This window comes from Antechinus flavipes, chromosome 2 (genome assembly GCF_016432865.1).
Source record: "Antechinus flavipes isolate AdamAnt ecotype Samford, QLD, Australia chromosome 2, AdamAnt_v2, whole genome shotgun sequence".
Classification (NCBI taxonomy): Eukaryota; Metazoa; Chordata; class Mammalia; order Dasyuromorphia; family Dasyuridae; genus Antechinus; species Antechinus flavipes.
Genome location: NC_067399.1, coordinates 430173205 through 430195529, shown reverse-complemented (window position 1 = coordinate 430195529; position 22325 = coordinate 430173205). Strand labels below are relative to the sequence as shown.

The window sequence follows — 22325 nt, the reverse complement described above, 5'->3', positions numbered from 1 at the left end:
GCTATTGTAGCAGTCTGGGTAGAAGGGACCAAGGATGATGATGGCAATGCAGAGTAGAAATGAGGGTGTATAAGAGAGAAGTTACAAGGGATAGAACGGACAAGACTTGACAACAGATTAGAGAGAGTAAGGAGTCAAGGATAATATCTGGTTTTAGTCCTGGGTTACTAGGAGGATGCTGGTTTTTCAACTTCTTTCTCACTCTTATAATTTATTAACTTTTATACTATATTCTCTTTTATTATGATATGATTTTATATGATAACTTCAAGACTAACTTATAATTTACTCACTAACTTTTCTTTCTGCTATAGGCTGGGAAACTAGGTCAACAGAAAGGTAAAAATTTGTGTAAAAACAGATTATGATAAGAACCTGCAAGAACTGTCTACAATTCAAGAACATAAATTTTAGGGCATTGGAATTTTTTAGCCATAATTGCCTACTTGGACACCCTTCTTGTTTACTTTCTCATTCTCAATTAAGATTGCAAGTTGAACAATGTGTTTCTGTATTCAAGCGGTTCTTTCTAGCTCCAATATAGCTATTTAGTGTTACAGAAAACACAAGTTAGCAATAGCTTCTTGCTTTTCCATAAGAGGCATTTAATATTTATGGAATCAAAATCATTTCTCAGAATTATGGTGGCTATAAATTATGCTATTTTGAAGACAATTCTTTTAAAAAGTCACAGATAGATGATGACAACAACAACAAAAAATTCAAAAGATATCCTTCCCCAGCTCTTCTCTACTTTCTTCCCACCCTCCCCACCACTGCCAATGGCCAGGTCAGCATCAAGATGGTTGCCATTGACTATACATTTAAAATATGAAGAAAAATCATTTTAGATGCATTTAATGTCATGGAAAGTATCAGGGCCATGGAAGCATCAGGTTTAGCATCAAAATCTGAGAGCTTTAGCCAAATTTGCAACTGGGAATTTGCCAACAATGAAATTACCCTGCAAGAGCAGTCTGAATCTGTTGGGGAAGAAAGAGAGGGGAAAAAATCCTTTATTTACAATATCCTTAAAAGTACATTTTCCTTTTCACACAAAATCTTTTTTAAAATAATATGAAGAAAAATTCTAGATGGGGAAAAGTTTGGTGATAAATATTTAAAGAACCTGAGATCATACTGTGATAAGAAACATGATAGATGAACATTGTAAACGCAATACACTTGACTACCATCTGTGAATCTAATTGTCTAAGATGTGTGTATCTGGGGGCAGGGTGGGGTAGGTATAAGTTCTTAGTATCTTTGCTTCTTCCCATCAAATTATTACAAATCATAAATCCCAAGCATATGGTATAAAAGAATAAGTACTGAGTTTGAGAGCCCTAAGTTCATATCCTTTCTCAGCTACTCAATACTAATGTTACAAGTCACTTCATCTCTCTGGGTCTCACAGTACCCTTCTCTGTACAACGAGGGAATTGGACTAGATCATCAATTCAAGGTCTCTTGCGGCCCAATCTATGATTCTATGAACTTTAGAGTTGGAAAGAATATTATAAATCATCCAATGATCATAATTATAGCCCATATTTATATAGATTTTTAAGATTTGAAAAGTTCTTTACATATAATAACTCATCTGATACTCATAGTAGCCTTGTGAAGCAAGTATTATTATTTCCCCTACTTTACTGATGAGGGAAACTAATGCTCAGAGAGGCTAACGGCCACACAGATAGTAAGTAGCTGACTGTCTATTGATACCACCCACTCCCAACCTTCCTTTTGTAAATGAGACAAATAAGATATATAGAAAGAAAACACAGAATGTCAGTACCATAATAATAACTGGAATTTGCTGTGACTCCCTGGCAATGTTCTGCTTACTTTCCACTTAATTAGTTATATAATTATGATTGTATAGACTCTCCTCCTGTCTTAATAGTTTTATTTCTATCGCCTAGCAAAGGTCTAGACATTCAATTAATGTTCAGCAATAAAAACAATTTTACTCCTAGGACTCAGTAGAGCATGGAAATAAGTAGAGTTCTTGAAGATCACACCAATGAGGCTCAAGATTTGACAGCTTCTGCCAAGCTAGAAAAACTCTGACCATAGACCTGGCGGCCAAATGTGGTAGCTGTCTCTTGTTTACAGAATTATATCACTAGCACTTTAACAACTAGATGATGAAGTCTGACCATGGTGATTCATAAAATAATATCACTAAGTAAAATGATGTTTTGCCTCTCCATTTCCCTTAATTATACTGACTGTTTTTAGATGCACATTGAAGTCAGCAAAACAGGGAATTAAACCTAAGGTCCCTCCTAAATCACAGCCTTGCTGTGGTAGAGGGACCAATCACATCATAGCTAAGGTAGATTTTGTCCCCTAGATGTGTGCCTCGTTGATCTGAACTTAGTCCAGAGAATAGATTGGCCCATTTGGTTAATTTTATTTAATGGTGCAAATAAAATATGCATTTTTCTCATCAATGCATATAGTGGGAAGAGAGCTATTTGTGAGGAGAGATGACGCTGAGTGAAGTTTTAAAACCCTTCTCATCAATATTTGGTTTCAGAATTTAAGCCCATTAGTGAGAAGTAGTAAGAGCCTACTTGGAAAGAAAAAGGTTTTTCAGGCAGATGTGTCTGTTTAGCATGTAATAGAAAGATCACTATATTGAAAGCAGAGGATTCCTTCTCACATTTCTTTAGCACTTTACCAAATACTTTCCCTTCGTTGACTGCAAATTCTTCTTTGTCTTAGTAACACATGGGTATTTAAACAGGTTAAGTATTGAGGTAGATATTAAAATTACCGTTTTACAGATGAGGAAACAAACTTAGAAAAGTAAAGTTATTTCCCCAAGCTTACCTGACTAGTAAGTTTCAGAGCTGGGATTTAAATGTCAGGTCTTCTGACTACAAGGACTAATCTTCATTTTGCTTTACCACATTTCCTAATTTGATGAATACAAAATGCAGATCCTGCTACAAGTAAGTGTTACATTCCATTTAATATAAAATTTTTTGAGGGATGTCCTTTTTCATTTGGCTGTCACTTTCCAATTTTCTCCTTTCTCCCAATTACAATCCTCCCTTTTAACCAAAAGTTATAGTTAGGAGGAAAAAAATGAATCTTCACATTGGCCAGGCAAGTCTCATTTTGTAATGTCAACTACCTTTCTGGATCACAAAGTGAGTATAATCTGAAAGTATCTGTAATGCAAAAAAAAATGAGAGAAAAAGAAAACAGAGGTGAGGAGAGATGAGAAGAGGAGAAGGGAAAAGGAGAAGTAAAGTGAGGAACAGTGAGGTGAGAAGAAGAGAGGAAAGGACAGGAGGACAGAGGAGAGAAGAAGAAAGTAGAAGAAAGGAGAGAAGAAGAAAGGAAGGGGGGGAGAAATGGGGGCATGATAGAGGGCAAGATAAAAAAAAGAGGAAGGGAGGAGAAAGAGAAACAAACAGACAGACAAAGAGAAAGACAAACACAAAGAGAAACAGAGAGAGATTGGAGACATGCTTCATCATCAGGCTTTCAAAGTCACAACTATTCACTTCATTAAGGAAAGTTCAGAAATTTTTCTGCATGGTTTTCCATTGCATTATTCTGATCAACTGTGTTCTCTTAGTTCTGTCTGCTTTTACCCTGTGTCAGTTTATGTAAAACTACCTAAATTTCTCTAGATTCTGCATATTATTCATTTCTTATAGTAAATCTTATTCCACTGCATCCATATACCACATTCTGATCAGGCATACTCAAATTCATGCCCCTCTACATTTAGCTAATAGAAGTAGTTCCATTATGGGTTGGAAGACCATCTTGGCAGGCTGGTCTATGATGATCACCTTTATAGAGCACACATTGTAAGTACAAAGAGCTAAAAATGTTTCAGAATAAATCAAGTTTGACCTTGTTCTTCCCCCCCTCATGGGGTAAATTTGACCAAAAAAAAAAGTAATTTGTTCTAATTTTTTTCCTGACTAGCATTAGTGAAGCCTCAGAAGAAACTCATTGATGTGATTGTGAAGTCAACAAAGCATGGGTTCTGGGACCTTTCTAACAGTTTGGAAAGACCTCAGATATTAGTCCCACAAAGGACTTTGTTTCTATTGACAAACTTAGAAAAGTTCAGAAAGGGTCTTTTTATCAGGAGGCTAGCACCAGGCAATGAAATGTTGTTAGTCATTTTTCAGTCATATCTTTGTGACCCCATTTGGAGTTTTCTTGGCAAAAATCCTGTAGTGGCTCGCCATTTTCTTCTCCAGATCATTTTACAGATGATGAAACTGAGGCAAAGAGGATTAAGTGACTTTCCTAGAGTCAAATAGCTAGTAAGTGTCTGAGGTCGAATTTGAACTCTGACTTCAGACTTGGCATTCTTATCTACTATACCACCTAGTTGTTCTAGACTAAGTATAGACTCCCCTTCAAGTTTTGTCAAATCAAACTTGGTATTCTCTGTCAAAGCTTTTGTCCCATTTCCATTGTTTTGGAGAACCCAGGGTTACCTACATAATACAAAGAGGTATTGTGGAAGATCCTGGGGGTGGATCTCAATGATTATTAGAATAAAAAGGCTCCATTTATTACCAGTTTAATGCTAAGAAGAAAATGTTACTTGCTGAAGTTTTCATTTTTCTTAAAAACTACAGATGATGAGTCAGCATCGTGTCTGGGAAGGGTTCCATATCAACTCAGGGGGCAAACCATCTATTTGCTTGCTGAGAAACTGTCTCCTAAAAAGCAAAAACATTCTTCAATCTTCCTCATCAGCTATTCACCAAGAGTGAGCTAAGCACATTACTTAGATAGCTACTAAGAGCACTGATGGTGAGCATACACTAGTACAACATCATCTATTCTAAGTGATAGTACAGAGTGAATTATGGAGTGATGGATTTGCCTTCCTATGATTGTTGCTATAGAAAGAGATCAATATTTGAGAGTAAGATAATGCTATCAAAACTATTTAGTTCTTTAAATAAAATTTAAATCTGATATCATTAAAAGTTAGTGGTGCAGTGAAAAGAGCACTGGGTTGGGAGACAGAGGATCTGACTTCAAATCACATGTCTGCCAATTATTACCTTTGATCAAAGTGTTCATATTTCATTGTTTGTTTATCTATAAAATAAATGAGTCAGGTACAAGGAACTCCAGGGTCTCCTCCAACTCTTAATCTATAATCTTATGAAGTTACAGAAGTAGTCCTATTTCTGAAACAACTTTACTATTGTAAAATCTTAATCGAAGAAATAACGTTCCTTGCTTTCAGTTTCATCACCTATAAAATAAAGAACTTTAGTCCATTATATCTAAAGAAAGTTTAGAAATGGGGGCAGTTAAGTGGCACAGTGGATAGAGCACCAGCCCTGAAGTCAGCAGGACCTGAGTTCAAATCTAGCCTCAGACACAACACTTCCTAGCTCATGGGCAAGTCACTTAACCCCAATTGCCTCTGCAAAAAAAAAAAAAAAAAAAAAAAAAAAATAGAGAAATTACTGAGTTCAGTCCAAATGGGTGAGGAAGTTCAGAACCAGCGAGATTAGTTATAAAATAAGTAGCAGGATTGAAATGTAAAACAAATTTTTTCTGATTGAAACCTCTTGCTCTTTCCACTATGCAATGCTACATTCACCAGTCATCCAGAGATCACAGAATCATAGGATCTAGAAGGACAAAACCTTAGATTAATTAATCCAACTTCTTCATTTTATAGATGAGAAAACAGTCCAGGAGAGGGGAAGAAAGTTGCCAAGAGTCAAATGTGTATGTAATAAGCACCTGAGATCAAATCAGGTCGGTCCTTCCAAATTTTGTCTTCCTTATAGATCTATGAGGGATTTTTAGTACACCACCCCCAGTTTTTGGAATACTTTACTCCAACCTTGGACTTTCTAAATCTTTAACTTCCCTCAAGGCTCAGCAAAGGGGTCACCATTTCTTGAGGACTCCATGCTCTGTATCAAACTTGTCTTTGTATTCTTAGTTATTAACACAAAGGCTTGTACAAAATAGGTGTTTGTTAAAGGAGTGTTGATGAGAAAATACATCTCTGCCAGTACCAGAATATTACTATTCAAAGAAAGACTCCTGCTCCCTTCCTCTCCTTCCTCCAAAGTTTAGAGAAGACTGCAGATCTCTGGGATCTCCTCTGCATGGGTCAAATTAAGTCCAACAACTACAAATAGTAAAATAACTCCTCATAGTACATTAGGTTTACAAAATGTTTTCCTCATAGCAGACTGGGAAGTAGTTATAGTATAAGGATTATTATTCAGATTCTACAGATGATGAAACTGTGAATTAGAGAGGGGCAATGATTCATAACAAAGTCACATAGTTATTGTGGGAGCTAGTGTTTGAAGTTAGGTCTCCGGACTCAAGGTATAGTGCTTTCCTCAGAATCATTCCCTATGTGTATGTTCTCATAGAAAAAAATGTTATTTCATTGTGGATGTTCTAACTTTTGATGGTTTAGTAAGCTAAAAAATTTTTTAAATTTAGCCTCAAGTTAGTTGTCAAGTCAACAAGCATTTTTTAAATATTTAAGGTGAGAATTAGTTGAGGGTTTTCTTTCCAAATAGTTATGGAACTTAAAATAAAATTGAAATTTAAGAAATGGAGGTTAGGACAAAGAACAAGGAAACAAAACTTAATAAAAGGAAAATGTAATCAGGGGTAGGGGATTCAGACTTGAAAATGAGGGGAAAGGTAATCAAAAGTGGGAATAAGAAACTCTGTTGGGGGGGGGAGAAATGACAATGTAATTAAGGATGGAGATTCATGTAAGGGAGTTAAACTATCCAGATGATGGAAACTTTTATAGTACTCAGCCAATAGGGAATCAGGGGAGGTATTTGTGTTTCAGGCATAAAAAAAAAAGACAGATCTATTGATTGTAAGTGTTTCTATTCTCTAGAATAACTACTTCTGCAGTTGTGTAATTAAAGACAACTTCATCCTTCCCAAGTCCAGTGGAGTTGTTTCTCACATTACTATGTGCAAAGTATTGTGCTATGTGCTAAGGATACAAAGAAAAAATACATTCCCCCTTCTCTCTTCCCAAAATAGCCAAGAAGCTCACATTCTAAGAGGGAAGACAACATGCACATGACTGTATACAAAAATAAATAACAGACAAGTAAAATTGTAGATAAACAACAAAAGAAATACACAAGCATTAAGGAAGATCGGTAGGGAAGATGAAAAAAGACAGAAAAGGTAGGTAGAGACCAGATTATGAAGAGCTTTAAGAGTCAAAGAATTTTATATTCAATAGATCCTAAAGGTAATAGGATCCATTAGCATTTAAGAAAGGAGCTTTGCTTTAGGAAAATTAATTTAAGGGGTTAGTGAATTGTAGTGGGGAGAAACTTGAGGTAAGAAGAACAACAAGAAAGCTAAAGTAATAGTTTAGATATAAGATGATAAAGGCCTGCAGTAGGCTGGTACTAGTGTTAAGGAGAAAATGGAAATGTTTTTGAAAAATATTGCAAAGATAAAATTATTCACATTGAATATAGGGGTCAGACATAGTATAGAGCTAGTCCATGATGATTGGGAAGATAGCTTGGTCCATGACAATAACACAGGAATTCGGAAGAAAGGAGGATTTGGGTAAAAGATAATGAGTTCAGTTTATTTAATGATATATATGGGCCATTGAGTTTGTGATGGCCAATAGGCAGAGATGTGAGCTTGGAGATTAGGAGAGACATTAGGCCTGAATTAAGGATAATCAGTATAGAGATAATAATTAAATCCATGGGAAATAAGGCTACCACAAAAAGAAATAATAAACAGGGAAAAGAGAAAAGAATTAAGGACAGAGCCCTGGGAGGGGGATGGGCATCTATGGTTAGAAGATATTATCTAGATGAAGATTCAGCTAGGAGAATGAAAAGGAATGATGGGAAGATCTGAGTAGATCCAGGAAAAACAATATGATGAACTAATGAGAATAGAATGTCAAGGAGAAGATACTGTAGAACTGAACCAAATAGAATAGAATTGAAATCTTGGAATAGACTGTCAAAGGCTGTAGAGAGGTCAGAAAGGATGAGGGTAGAAAAAGAATCTTTGGATTTGGTAATTAAGAGATCACTGATAACTTTGGAAGGAGAAATTTCAGGTGAGTGATGAGGTTGAAAGCTAGACTGCAGAAAGTTAAGAAGAAAGGAAAAGGAAGAACTGAAATTCTTCTTAAGAAATAATAGCTGTGAAAATGAGAAGGAGAGATTTAAGATAATGGCTAACACTGATGGATTAAGTGAGAGATCTGTTTGTTTTTTCTGTTATTGTTGTTCTGAGGCCATTGGGGTTAAGTGAAGGTAACTGGTCTAAGGTCATGCTGCTAGTGTCTGAGGCTGAATTTGAATTCATGTCCTCCTGACTTCACTATCCACTGTGCCATCTAGCTACCCCATAAGTGAGAGTTTTTGAGGTTGAGGGAAACAGGCATGTTTGGAGGCAGTAGAGAAAAAGTCAACAGAAAGGGAAAATTTGAAGAACTTTTATCTTATCAATTTTCCAAGACTCTTTAATTAAGTGATTATTTTAAGAATAGGGAACTGATTTCAGAGATTATTTCTCTATTTAAAAAAGAAGGCAAACAAACAATGAAGCTTTTTAAAAATCAAAACAAAACAAACTCAAGCTATGTGGAGCAGCCAAGTGGGGCAGTGGCACAAATCACTTAACCCTGTTTACCTCTAAAAAACAAAACAAATAAAAAACTTCAAACTGTGAAATTCAATTTAATGTTAAATACCATAATGCTATTTGATTGGTCTACTGGCGTGGATTATAGCTCTACCTCTGCAACAAATTTACTGTGTATCATTGGACAAATCATGTTTCCCCTCTGACTTTTGGTTTATCCATTTGTAAAATACAGAGCTCGGAATAGATGTCTTTTCATGTTTAATTTTTCCTGATTTAATGTTCTGTATTCTAAGGTTCTAGCTCTATATTTCTATAGTATATTCTGTATTCTAAGGTCCCTTCCATTTCTACATTTCTATGGTAGCCCTTTCTTTCAAGTCTGAACAATCATAGCAGAATATTAGGAAATGGTTTATCTGGTAGATAGAGACATATAAAAAGCTACTATGGGGGGAGGTATGTTTAGAAAGCAGTTTCTGTGAATGTGATTTGAGGGTTCTTGTGGATTAGCTTAAACTGAGTCGATAGTAAGATATACTACCCTGTCTTCTCCTCCTTCCCTCATTTACCCCTAAGAAAAGTTAACCAAGTCTTTTGGGAGTTCAATCATTTTTCCATCATGTTCAACTCTTTATGATCCCATTTGGGTTTTTCTTTTCAAATATACTGGAGTGGTTTGCCATTTCCTTCTTCAGCTCATTTTGCAGAGGAAAAAACTGAGGCAAACAGAGTTAAGTGACTTGCCTAGGGTCACACAGCTAATAAGACCAGATTTGAATTCTAGTTTTCCTCACTCCAGGCCTAGCCCTTTTATCTACTGCATCACCTACCTGCCTACCCAGTCCTTAGGCTATAGTAATAGAAGCCTGGGATTGTCTTTCTGTCTGCTGAATTGACAAAAGTTCAATTCTCATTTGCAAAATTGTGTTAAGTTTAATATGCCATCTTTTGGAAAGACAATGATAAACTAGAAGGATTATGGATAGAGAGTTGTCCTTGGAATCAGGAAGATTTAAAATCTGAAATGAACAACCTCTATGGCCAAGGGTGAGTCACAGAATCTCTCAATATATTCTAAACAACTTTCAAACTATAAGTGTCAATTTGCTCATCTTTTTTTGATGGAATGGACTTCCACATTGAAAATTCCTTATGCAGATGAGATTATAGGGCTGGACTTTCCCAATCCTACTCCCTTTCCCCCAGTTGGAGACAGACAGATAGACAGACAGATAAAGAGAAAGAAGCAGAGACAGACAAAGACAGACTGACACAGAAAGAGAGAGTAGGACAAGGTCTGAGAATCTGTAAATTAAACCAGGAAATGCCTAGTTGTGAGATATAGGGATGTTTATCCTAGAGAAGACAATACTTAAGGAGATCCTACTAGCTGTCCACAAATATTTAAAGTTTAGAAAAGAGATTAGACTTGTTTTATTTGAAATAATTCAAATCAATGGAAAGAAGTTTCCAAGAGGTAAATTTAATCTCAATGTGAGGAAAAACTTCCTAACACTTTATAGCCAGTGTTTAAACTGCATTCAGTGATCTGCATTCAGTAGGTATGAATTCCCTATCACTAGAGACCTTTGTTCAGGCACAAAATGGACATTTATCTTTTCCATTCATATGTAAGTTGCCTTAAATATTCTTTGATAATCCTTCTGGGTCCAAGATTCTGTGATTTCTGGGGTTAGAAGTTTTAAGAGATGAAAGAGAATAGAATGATGTTGCAGGGTGCGGCACAACCTGGTCAAAGGCAGAGAGGAGAGAAATACTGTACACAAGAAGAGTAGGGACAGTTTGCCTAGAGCTAAGAATATGTAAGGGGAGCAATATGTAACTGTCCTGGAAAGATATTAGAATCAACTTATGAAGAATTTTAAGTGTCAAACTTAGGAGGTCACCTTTTATTCTAGAGACAAAAGATCTACTCATATTTATTTACAGGATATGTGTGTGACAGAGAGAGAGAGAGAGAGAGAGAGAGAGAGAGAGAGAGAGAGAGAGAGAGAGAGAGAGAGAGAGAGAAAAGATCAGAATTGAGCTTTAGGATTATCAATATGGCAGGTAAGTAGAGGATGGATGGGTGAGATCATAAAGGAAAGGAAGAAATATGCTTTGATTAACTGTCTGCTATGTGCCAATTACTTTGCTAAATACTTTATAAATATTATCTTATGTGAGCTTTTGAAGAATTCTGAGATATAGGTACTATTATTATCCTCTGTATTTTAAAGTTAAGGAAATTGCAACAGATAGAGGTTTAAATTTCCCCAGGGTCACACAGGTAGTGTCTGAGACCAGATTTGAATTCTAGTCTTCCTCATTTCAAATCCAGTGCTCTGTCCACTGGGCCATTTAACAATAAAAAGATGCTAATTTGTGAGAGATGACAAGAAGATTCCACATTTGGAATTTGGGAGTGGGAATAAGAAAAGAAGAGGTATTTATGGAGGGAGTAGATTTGACCTGGATCTTGAAAAGTGGAAAGGATTTCAGCAGGCAAGAAAAGGGTCTTGAAGGAAAGCAGTGCATTATAAGCATTTGTACCTGAGAAATAGCCTGTTCTCTTTGGCAATCCAGAGTTCCATGAGTACACTAGGTAAGAAAAAAACTATAGCATGTCCCCAAAGTCTTAATGCAATTTTATTCTACATATTAGATTCCTATGGAAAATAAGGAAATAAGAAAATATGGAAAAAAATTTCCAGAAAGAAAAAATGGAAATTTTCCAGAAAGGAAAATATGGAAATAAGATATTTCCAGAAACGAAAAAATTAGATAAGTCTAGGACCTGGCTAAGGCCATACGACTAGTACATGGCAAAACTTAGAGTTGGAAGAACTGAATTTGAATATCAGTTTTGCCATGTCATAATTTTTTCCTTAACTACTGTACAGGTTTGTCATGAAGAAAATCATCTCTGAGTTGTAAAACATTCTGTAATGAAGCTGTTATTCTGTAGGTTATAAAGCACTATCTTCCCAGCAATACTGAAAGAAAGGGAGAGAAAGTAAAATATCCCCATTTTACAGAGAAGCAAGTTGAAGCTTAGAAAGTGATTTGTATCAAACTGCTTAGCTAGGCAGTGTCAGCAAGGGGATTTCAAACAAAGTCTCCAAGTCATTATCATTAGCCATACTAGAAGCTTAGTACTCATGGAACTCTGGATTACCAAAGAGAACAGGCCATTTCTCAGAAGGGGTACAAATGCCCTTTGTTTCAAGCCACCTTTATAAATCCTGTGACATGAGCTGAGCTGCTGGGTTCCGGGATAGGCGGGCAGGAATCGCATTTCTCCTTCCTTACACTTACTGTGAAAGTAGTTCCCTAGAAAGCATGCTCTTTGACTCGAGCCATATGAAGGACTGATGTATTCTACCCGCTCTTTGGATCTGTTCCAGAAATAACATGAAAAGAGCCAATTGTTTGTTTACTACTACTACATCTGACAATGTAGATGTTGAAAGGATTATAGGATATTAGAATTTAGAGGTATAGGGGGACTTAGGATAGTGTGTATCCAAAAGTATTAATGTAGTTTTAAACTTTAATGCTTTAAATAGCATAAAACTGCACAAAGACTTTTGGGACACCTTGTATAAAAGATATAATGTTAGAACTGAAAGAAATTTTAGAAGAAAGAATATAGTATGTTAGAGCTCAAAGGAATCTCTCTGTGTGTCTCTGTCTCTGTCTATCTCTCTTTCTTTGGCTCTCTCAATACAGCAGAGATTATTAGACCTGGAAGAGGTTTTAAAGATTATTTAGTCCACTCCAGTGATTTTGTAGATAGGGAAACTGAGGCTCAGTGGGGGGTAAATGACAGTTTCTCTCTCAGTCACAAGCAATGAAAATACAATAGCAGCTGAATTAGATATGGTTGGACTATTCCTTTGATCCTATTTGTCATGGATCCTTGGGTTGGCCTGATGCCAGCATGATATAGTTAAAAGAGCATAGGGCTTAGAGTCAGGAAACTTGGGTTCAAATCCTGAGTCTGTGTAATCTAGGCCAAATCTTCCTGTTATTTTTGAATCTGTTATGATTGTCATGAATAACAAGTTGAATTTTCAAAGAGTTTTCCTGTAATTTATGAAAATTCATTCATAATGAAGTCGAAATAAATTATGAATTAATGAAACTTTAGGTTGGGACAAAGTAATTTTGGCTGGCCTGAAAAATATTTTAATAACTGAGCATCTATGAAAAATATCATTTTGGAAGTGTTATATGCAACTATAATAATAAAAGTGAAAAAGAGCATTAAATTGATGGTTTAGTAACAGCATTTTAATGACTAACATTGATCCAGGATAAGAGATTAAAAAAATACCACTTTCCTTTTATTAGAGGTAGGTAACTATGGGAGTAATATGCTGCTCTGTTATTAGATTAAATTTAACTTGACTGTTTTTCTTTGTTACAATAAAAAGTTCAGTAGAGATCAGGGGAGAGGAAAATGATATGTTTAGAAATGACTAATATAAAATAAAAATATATCAATGGCCATTTTCCCATCTCTCAAAAAAAAAGAAGAAAGAAAATATTAGTCTCAGTTCTTAATGGTCCCTTAACAGGAATAGGAAAATATACTTATCAAGTACCTCCACCAGCCTCTGGAACTGAAACAATTCTCTGTTCCCCATCTCACTTTTGAGAGAACTGAAAGTCTGTGAACATTAAGAGAATTAGTACTGAATAGGCAATATAGCCAATGGCTGGATGTGGTTAGATTTAGAAACACAAAGACTTGGATTTGAATTCCCTTCCATAATTATTAATCATATGGTCATGGACTACATAGGCTCTTCTTGCTTCAATTTTCCCATCTACTACTTGGGCATTGAGGCACCACTTCTGGTGCCTTTATGACTATTAGGACATCATTTGGACTCAGTATCCTCATCTATAAAATAAGGAAGTTTGATATGATGTCCTCTAAGATCCTCCTGATGCTCAAAATCTGTTCTGCTAGGAAAAGATGATTGAATTTAATTCCTTCATTTTCCATTTGGGAAACCTCTGAGGTGAAAACGACCCTTCCAGTGGCTCTTTTCAACAATGAGATGATTCCCGCCAGTTAGAAGGGTGTTATGATGAAGAGAGCCATCTGCACCCAGAGAGAGGATTATGGGAGTGTAGTTCACAACATAGTATTTTCACTTTTTGTTGTAGTTTGCTTGCATTTTGTTTTCTTTTTCACTTTTTTTTTCCTTTTTGATCTGATTTTTCATGTGCAGCATGATAATTGTGAAAATATGTATAGAAGAAATGCACATGTTTAACATGTATTAGATTACTTTCCATCTAGGAGAGGAGATGAGGAGAAGAGAAGAAAAAAAAATTGGAACACAAGGTTTTACAAGAGTGAATGATGAAAATTATCTATGCTTATGTTTTGAAAATAAAAAGCTCTAATAATAAAAAAAGAAAGAAAATGACACATCCAGGGTCATATAAGTAATGAATAACAGTGGTTAGATTTGAGTCCACTGGTTTTGATTCTTAAATTAGGGCTCTTTCCACTACACCATGCTGCTTCATAATATTAGCAACACAAAAAGGGAAAGACAGATATAATTAAGGAAGGGCTTTTTACTCCTCTATGATTGTAAGTGTATAGTCCTAAAAAGCCTTGGAATCAAACTACCATCTCATTGATTTGAGTGTGAATATTCATTCATTATAGTCACTCAAACACACGGATTAATTGAATCCCCACTGTGAGATGCAATGGCAGGTCAGGGTAACAGGAGCTGGTATTTCCATTGTTAAAAAAAAAAAAAAAAAAAAAGGAGTCCCAGCTGGTATAAATCAAGGAGGTTCTACCTGTAGATTAATAAGAATTTTAAAGGGAAAGGATGAAACTCCCAGATGTAAATGTTAATTGCATTAGGATTGAAAAGGTGTACTCAATGATTCAAATTTAATTTTGTTTGATAAAAAGTAGGTACTCATTCAGTACGATTGTGTTCTGGTCTTAGTATTGTATGATCAGATGAATACATCAATTACAGACTATTTGTGCTGTCAGGTTTTTCCTATGTGCTATAATCCTATTTAGGAGCATTACATTTGACTACATATACAACTGTATGTAGCATATTGATCTTAAGATTTCAATTCAAGAATGAAATTAATGCAAATGATTCATATATTTAACTCTTAGTGTCTCATGTCTTGTTCTCCCACTCCCACCACAACTAGATTGTAAGCCTCTTGAGAGCAAGACCAATATCTTCAATATATTTTAAGAAACAGACAAGCCTCAGGCATTGAGGAGAAGTCTGGAGATAAGATTATCATATGTGGTCTGCCTGAAAGAAAAGGGAATACTTAACCCAGAGAAAAGAAAATTGAGGGTGGGAGTAGGGAACATGATCTATTTTCAAGCTTTTGATGGATAGTCATGTGGAAGAAAAGATTTGTTCTCATTGGCCCTAAAGGTCAGAACTAGAAATAACGTGTGGAGACTGTCAAGAGGCAAATGTAGGATGAATAGAGCTATCTAGGGAATGGGACCCCTCAAAGTTGAGGCTTTCCCATTGGTGGAGATCATCAAGCAGAGACTCGGTGGGCTATTTGAGCAAACTATAGAGGAGTTCTCTGTTCAGAGACTATATGCCCTGAGATTCCTTCCTCTTCTGAGATTCTATCATCTTACTACTTGCTAGGTCAGGCCAACAGGGTGAGAAGTAACTGACCTTCCCCATTAACCTGCAATAAGAATGTAGCTCTTTAATATCAATCTTGGTACAGAAAAGCTGATTTCTCTCTGTTCTCACTGAAGGCTCCTATTACAAATGAGACAATGAGGCATGCTCCTTGGGCCCAGGCTATAAAAACAGACAGCACAGTCTTGTCTTCAAAGTCCCTGAGAAATGAAGTAAACTCATTTGCTTCTGACCTTTCTCCTGCTGGTGTCCCCAGTAAAGAGAAAGAAACAAAGCCCAGCATATAAATTGTCTTTATAGTATTCTCATTCCCTTGAAAAGTGAGGGTGCAGCAGGTCATGCCAGGTGGAAGATGCAGCATAAAGTGTATTTTTACACAATTCATCCCAATCCTGATGAAGATTTAACTTCAGTCAAAATATTTAATTTTAACTTTTCTGATGAGCCTGACATTTCTAAGAAAGTAATTTGGATCTGAGAGTAATTAGTGAAAAATAGCTGGATTGGTAAATGGCAAGGCAAGACAAGAATTTGAATGTAGCCTTCGTAGAATCTGCCTTTTTTGCAATAGATGCTACTTGCAGACTCAAATAATCCTGCAGCTGGAAGAACCAAGGATTGCTCTAGTTCAGCATGTACATGAATGAGGAAGGAGCCCATTTAAACATCCCTCCACTTAGATTGACCTAGAATGAGAGAGGACTGACTACTTTTCAAGATACTCCAATTCACTCTCAGGGGTGCTTAATTAACCCTGGTTGGATCTGGCAGTCTGGTAAAGTTTATGGACCTCTTTCAGAATAATGTTTTTAGATACATAAAACAAAATCTCATTGCAATGGGATGGCAAAATATATTAATTACATAAAATATATTTATTATTTTTATTATTATTTATTATATTTTATTAAGTTTGTGGACTCCCTAGGTCTCTGAATTTATTATTAAAAATTTTAGTTAGTCCCTCCCTTTACCTCAAGAAACAATTAACTTTTTCTCCAAACTTCCACTCATCACTCTTAATTCTAACCTCTTGGGCCAAGCAGAAGACTAGCCTTAAATGAATAGACCTTAAATGAATCACTTAACCTATTCAGGCTTCAAGTTTTCACAATAAAATAAAGGGGTTGAGCTAGATAGTTTTTAAGAGCCTTTCCAGCTATAAATTAATGTTCCTATGAATCCATTATTTCTTCTCCATGACAACCTCACACACTGTTGAAGACAATTATAATGGCTTCTCACTAAGTTTTCTCTTATCCAGTCTAAACATCTCCAGTTCCTTGAAACTAATTCTTAGTTTAATATTTCATCTCTTATCTGATCACCCTCCTCTGCATGTACCTTACCTTATCAACATCTTTCCCAAAAATGCAGCTTCCAGAAGCATACAAATTAGTATTGTTTTGGAACTCAGAACCTATTTTTAGATTTTTAAAATAACATTTCATTTTCTCCAGATAACCATAAAGGAGGAGGGGAACACTTTTTACGTAGATGGTCTGCTCAGGGTCACTTAGTTTCAAAATATTGCAATAATAAATGAAACTTCAGAAGGTCAAATAGTTTAGTTCTCCAACTCCAGGCAGTATCTCATTAAAGCCATTCCAGAGAAATGATTGTAAACCCTGCTCTTTAAAAAGTTCCAGATTTAGTGACCTGATTCCATTGCAGTGTTGAATCACCTTGTGATCTATCTAAAAAAGACCCAATATAAAATTGCCCTGTATTTCTTTCAAAGGGCTTATTTTTAAATAGGCTAGTCTCTGTTTTGAAAGGCTCTGAGTTCCTGAGGGATTGTCCTGTGCATCCTTCTGCCTTCAAGGATTACAAACAATCTGAAATCATTGGGCATTAATTGTAGAGCAGGAGGAATGTGCCTAAGTCTAGTTTTTGAAGTGTCAAAAAAAAAAAAAAAAGAGAATGGGGCTTACTTAGGTAACTTGGTCTGCCCCTTCATCAAATATAGCATTAGAAAATTTTGCCTTCTCTCTTACCTTCATTTTTCCTATAACATTCTTGTCCAGTTTTTCCTTAGAGGATCATGGAATCATCAGAGATTATCCAATCTAATGTTTTTATTTCATATCTGAGAAGACTGAGATCAATTGTTTACCCAAAATCACATAGGCAAGAGGGAACTCAGAGGTAATTGATCACAGAGAGAGAAAAACTAGACAGAACTTCAGAAACCTTCTAGTTCAACCTCCTCATTTATAGTTGAAGAAAATGGGGACCATGAATTAAGTAATTTATTCAAGGGAGTGCAGGTAAAAATAAAATCATATATCATACATACATAAATATATATATGCAATATACATATATGTTTGTGCTAGTAAACTATTAAGATTTTCAGCTGTACTAAGACTTTTGGAATATTATCTATGTGGAGGAAGATAGAAAGACAGACAGGGACAGAAACAGAGACACAGAGAACAAAAGAGAGACAGAGACAGAAACAGAATGAGAGACAGAGATAGAAAAACACAGAACAAAAGAGAGAGACAGAAAGTGGGGTAGAGAATGAAAGAGGGAAAAAGAGAGAGAGACAGAGAAAGACAAAAAGTGAGAAAATTTGTAAACTTCTTCCCTCACAACAATGCTGTAAGGTAGGTAGGATAAATGTTATTATTGTCTTAAATGTCATGAAATTGAAGATCTTAGAATTTCCATGATATGCTTTTAATGATTTCCGAAGTGGAATTTGAAATCAGGTCCTTTGACTCCAAATACAAAACTCTAACTACTATGCCACTTTGCTGCCTCTCAGGTGATCATTACCATATCCAATATTGAAATCTATACTTTTTGACTCCAAAGTCAGTGTTCTTTCCACTATCATCCTTGCTAGCCATCCTACCATAAATTCAGGCTTACCAGGTTTCTCTATTTAACTTGCAGGTGAACTGACTTTTATGTGTTTTCTCTCCAATCTGAGCTCACACTCCTATTTAGGGAATGGCTCATTTTTTTCATTTGTATCTACAGTGCTTAGCACATTCATGGAACATAGTGATTAATAAATGTTTGTTCATCTATTTATTTATTTGATTATCAAATTCAACTTTTATCTAAATAAGAATATCTTTAGATGAAATTTTAATTCACTTTAAGGTTCTAAGTTCCTCTTCTTGATAGAAATAATCTTAGTTCTCTTAACTTTTCCTAAGAATTCTGAATTTCAAAGCTATTAATCAGTCTTACTGTTCTCAGAACTCTCTTGAAGTTCTCAACAATCTTACTTGGTTACAGGAATGAAAATTAGATCCAGGTCTCTGTTCAAGGTCTGACCAGAGAAAAGCAATCTATACTAGTATCAGTGGACAGAAGCCTAATCAAAATATACAATATCCATTTTAAAATAAGTAGCCCAGGAAAACTCAATTCAGAGGAAATAAAAGACAAGGAACTATTGTGTAAATTTCTGATAAACTTACAGATTCTTTTCTACCCTCACTCCCACTATGGCATCATGTACATGACTATACCAAATACTTAGTAACTATTTTTCTTAGACATTAGATCTGTTGTCAGGGAAATTATTTTTAAGTCATTTTTTAATAGTATTCAACTTTTTATGATGCCATTTGGGGTTTTCTTGGCATGGAATAGTTTAACAGTTTCTTCTCCAGGTCATTTTATAAATGAGGAAACAGGCAAACAGACTTAAGTGAATTGCTCAAATCACATAACTTGTGTCTGAGGCAGGATTTGAAATATTTGAACTCGTCTTCCTGACTCCAGGTCCAGAACTTCCCCTGTATCACCTCATGTCCAGCTGTGAAATTACTAAAGAATTTAAACCCAAATTAAATATTTTGATATAATACAGGAGCCAAAGTCTCCTTTTCTTCACCTTGCCCATTACAACACAGGGCAACATAATAACATTAATGCCTATTCCTATAACACTTTAAGGTCTTTTCGTTATAACAATCCTATGGGACAGGTAGTACACTTGTTACCCACACTTTAAAAATGAAGAAACAGCATCAAAGAAATGACATGATTTACCCAGGTTCATGGGATTTTTTAATTAAAATGAACCAGAGAGATCATGTAGGTTGTCTTATCTTATAGAAGAGTAGCTGGATGGTATAATGGATACAATACAAGGCCCAGAGTCAGGAAGACATAAATATTAACTATTATTATAGTAAAGAGCATATAAAACAGAATTAAAACTCCATTCCCCCAATTCCAAGTCCAGCTTTCTTTTATCTAGACTACATTGGTGCTACATTCATTTGTAGGATAATAAACTTAGCCTGTAGAAGACATGAAGTCATAAATGTATGTATCTGTATAACTAGTTCTTCCCCTTAAATCTCCAAATATCATTTTTTAAAATAGTCTTAACCAAGACAATGACTGTCTGGAAAAATAACAGACATAATCTAAATAGATTATAATTGTATAAATAAATATTGTGATGTAGAAAACAAGATATAGATGGCTTTTTAAAAAAATAACAAAAAAACAACATTGTTTTTAGAGTATTTAGGATTATTGGCAGTATCTGCTCTAAAGAAAGTGGGGAGCTGATTGGAGAAACATAGCCCTTAAAATGGGGATTACCTTTAACACACGATGCAACTTAAAAGGGTTTTCTGGCTTTAATTCAGTGAGCTCCATTATCCTGGGCAATAATGTAGGCCTGTGTTGTACCCATCCCTGGTTTCCTTAGTCTCTTGAGCTATCTTAAACCCTTGATAGTAATAAAAGGCCAGGCAGAGCCCAGCATGCATTTAAAAACTACAATAGCTTGCCATCTCAGTCATGTTTCTTCACATTTGTTGGCAAGGCTTCCCTCAGCCTCCTGCTTAGTTTCTTTGTATAAATAAGCTAATTGGGAAATAGATAGCTTGCTGTGGACACCTGGATGCAAAAAACCCAGTTCCAGTAAGGAGACACACACACACACACACACACACACACACACACACACACACACACACACACACGATACCTAATCTGAACTGATTGTAAAATGGTGCCTGGAAACTGAAGGAATGAACAGGGCATGGCGGGATTGGACAAAGTAAATTCATTATACCATACAGTACAGTGGTGCTGCCCAGAGGGGGACAGCCTGGCACACAAGGCAAGGCCCAGTACAGGATTTTAGGTTGAGTGCTTTGAGTAATCTATTCATTTTGGAGAAAAGCTTGATGTGAAAACACCACACAAGCTGCCCATCCCTGTGAATCCAGTGCTCCAGAATTCCTCACCCAAGCCCTAATCATCCCTTCCCCCCACCAAAACATGCATGAAAAGAGACAAGCTGTGAAGTAGAATTTAGTTCCCAAGATATAGATCAAATGATAGGCATCTGTCCTAATTGGTCACAATGAAACAGGGGAGTAATAATAAGAATAAATCACATATGATGCACAAAAAAGAGGCCTATGTTTAAAAAAAAAAACAATTAGCTCCCAACCTCCAGCATGTGTTTATATTTATTACCAATAAAAAATGATGATGTAGAACTTTGCAGAAAGAAATGCAGTATAAACGTTGGGTAATAAAGCTCACATTTGTGTGTATTACATGGAGAGAAGCTAGAGTCCCTTAGTACCCCTGGTTGACACATTGCACACATGTAAATGCATATCTACAAATATGTTTTTATGCATAAATGCTCATTGCCATGCACACAATGTGTACACTGCAGGAAAGAATGGAGGTCTTGGTCAAATAGGCCAAACCTTTCCCTAACCACTATGGGGGGGGAGGGGGGAGGAAGCAGAACAAGAGGGAGAAGTCACTTAGGTGAGAAGATGTGATTCAATTTTCTGGGGCTAGATATTTCTAGCAGATATAAACAATAAGGCACCCACCACCACCACCACTACCACTACCATCACCTCAAGACACTCAATATTATTTTGAGAAGGTTCAGCCATAGAGATAAGAATGGAGAAATCACTCCCTCCACACCCCACTCTAGAACAAATGTTGGGCAAAAGGAAATAGATCCTCTAAACTATAATCTCAGGCTTGTTAAGATAAAATTGGGACACATTTTTGAACCAAGAGGGTTCATCCTCCTCCCTTCATCTTCCTTGCTTTCTTTCCCTATCCTCCTTTCTCTGTCTGCTTCAATCTCTCCTCTATAGGTCTCCCTATTTGTTCCCCCCCTTCTCTAAGATCTTCCTCTTCCTCCTTCTCTTCCTCTCTCTGCTCCACCTTCGTTCTCCCTCCCCCTTCTATGTCTCTCCCCCAACCTCTGTCTCCCTGGCTTTCCCTCTTGCCAGCCTCAGGGAGAGCATTCATTGTATTGTTCCAGCCCAGGCTAGAGAAAGAATTGACATGCCTGAATTACACTATTGATGGGAAAGCCACCCAAGCAAAAATATATACCAGCTCCAGCAGCCGCTACTTACCCCGCGCAGACCAGGAGAAGCTGCTTCAAAGGGGGAGAGGTACCAAGCGAATCCATCTTCCCTGGGACTGAGGAGGAGGATGCTGCAGAGTCCAGCATCAGCAGCGGATGCTCGAAGGAGGTCCTCCCCTCCCCACCCTACTTTCCCCCGGCGGTGATGTTGAGAAGTGGAACCACCCTCCCAGCCAGAGTAATAGCAGCAGTAGCAACAATCAGCGGCCCTGGCCTCCTCCCTCTTGGAGGAGGATGGGATGAGCTCAGAGAGAGGGAGCGCCTGGAACTTGCAGCGGGCACCGCGCCTGCTTCTTCCGGACTCCTCCTCTCCATCCCTCCCCCTCCCTCCTGCCAGCTCCACCCCTGCTGCGGAAAGGAAGAGGCAGCAGCGGCAGCAGCTGGTTGTCATGACAACGGCCACAAGAAGGGAGCAGGGAAGATGAGCCCAGGAGAGAGGCTGGGGGCAAATTGAGCTGGAGATCAATCCATGCTGTCCTCTGGGAGGCCCCCAGGACATCCAATCTAGCTGCTAAGGGGCAGCCAGTTAAAGGGAAGAATCAGAGGAACTGGATTGGAATCTCAGTTCTGCCATTTACCAGCAGTGTAATCTAACGAAAATT

General features: G+C 36.7%; 1 protein-coding gene across 3 annotated transcripts in view; it reads right to left on the bottom strand.

Annotated features, from left to right (window-relative positions):
* The window catches only part of JAKMIP2 (janus kinase and microtubule interacting protein 2), a 219576-nt gene extending 197629 nt beyond the window's left edge, over positions 1 to 21947 (bottom strand). For 2 of the 3 annotated variants that reach the window (XM_051978939.1, XM_051978937.1), the window contains exon 1: positions 21713 to 21947. The gene's annotated coding sequence lies outside the window, so the exon portion shown is untranslated. The remainder of the gene's footprint in view (positions 1 to 21712) is intronic. The other variant, XM_051978936.1, reaches the window with a different exon arrangement.
* Positions 21948 to 22325: the final 378 nt, after the last annotated feature.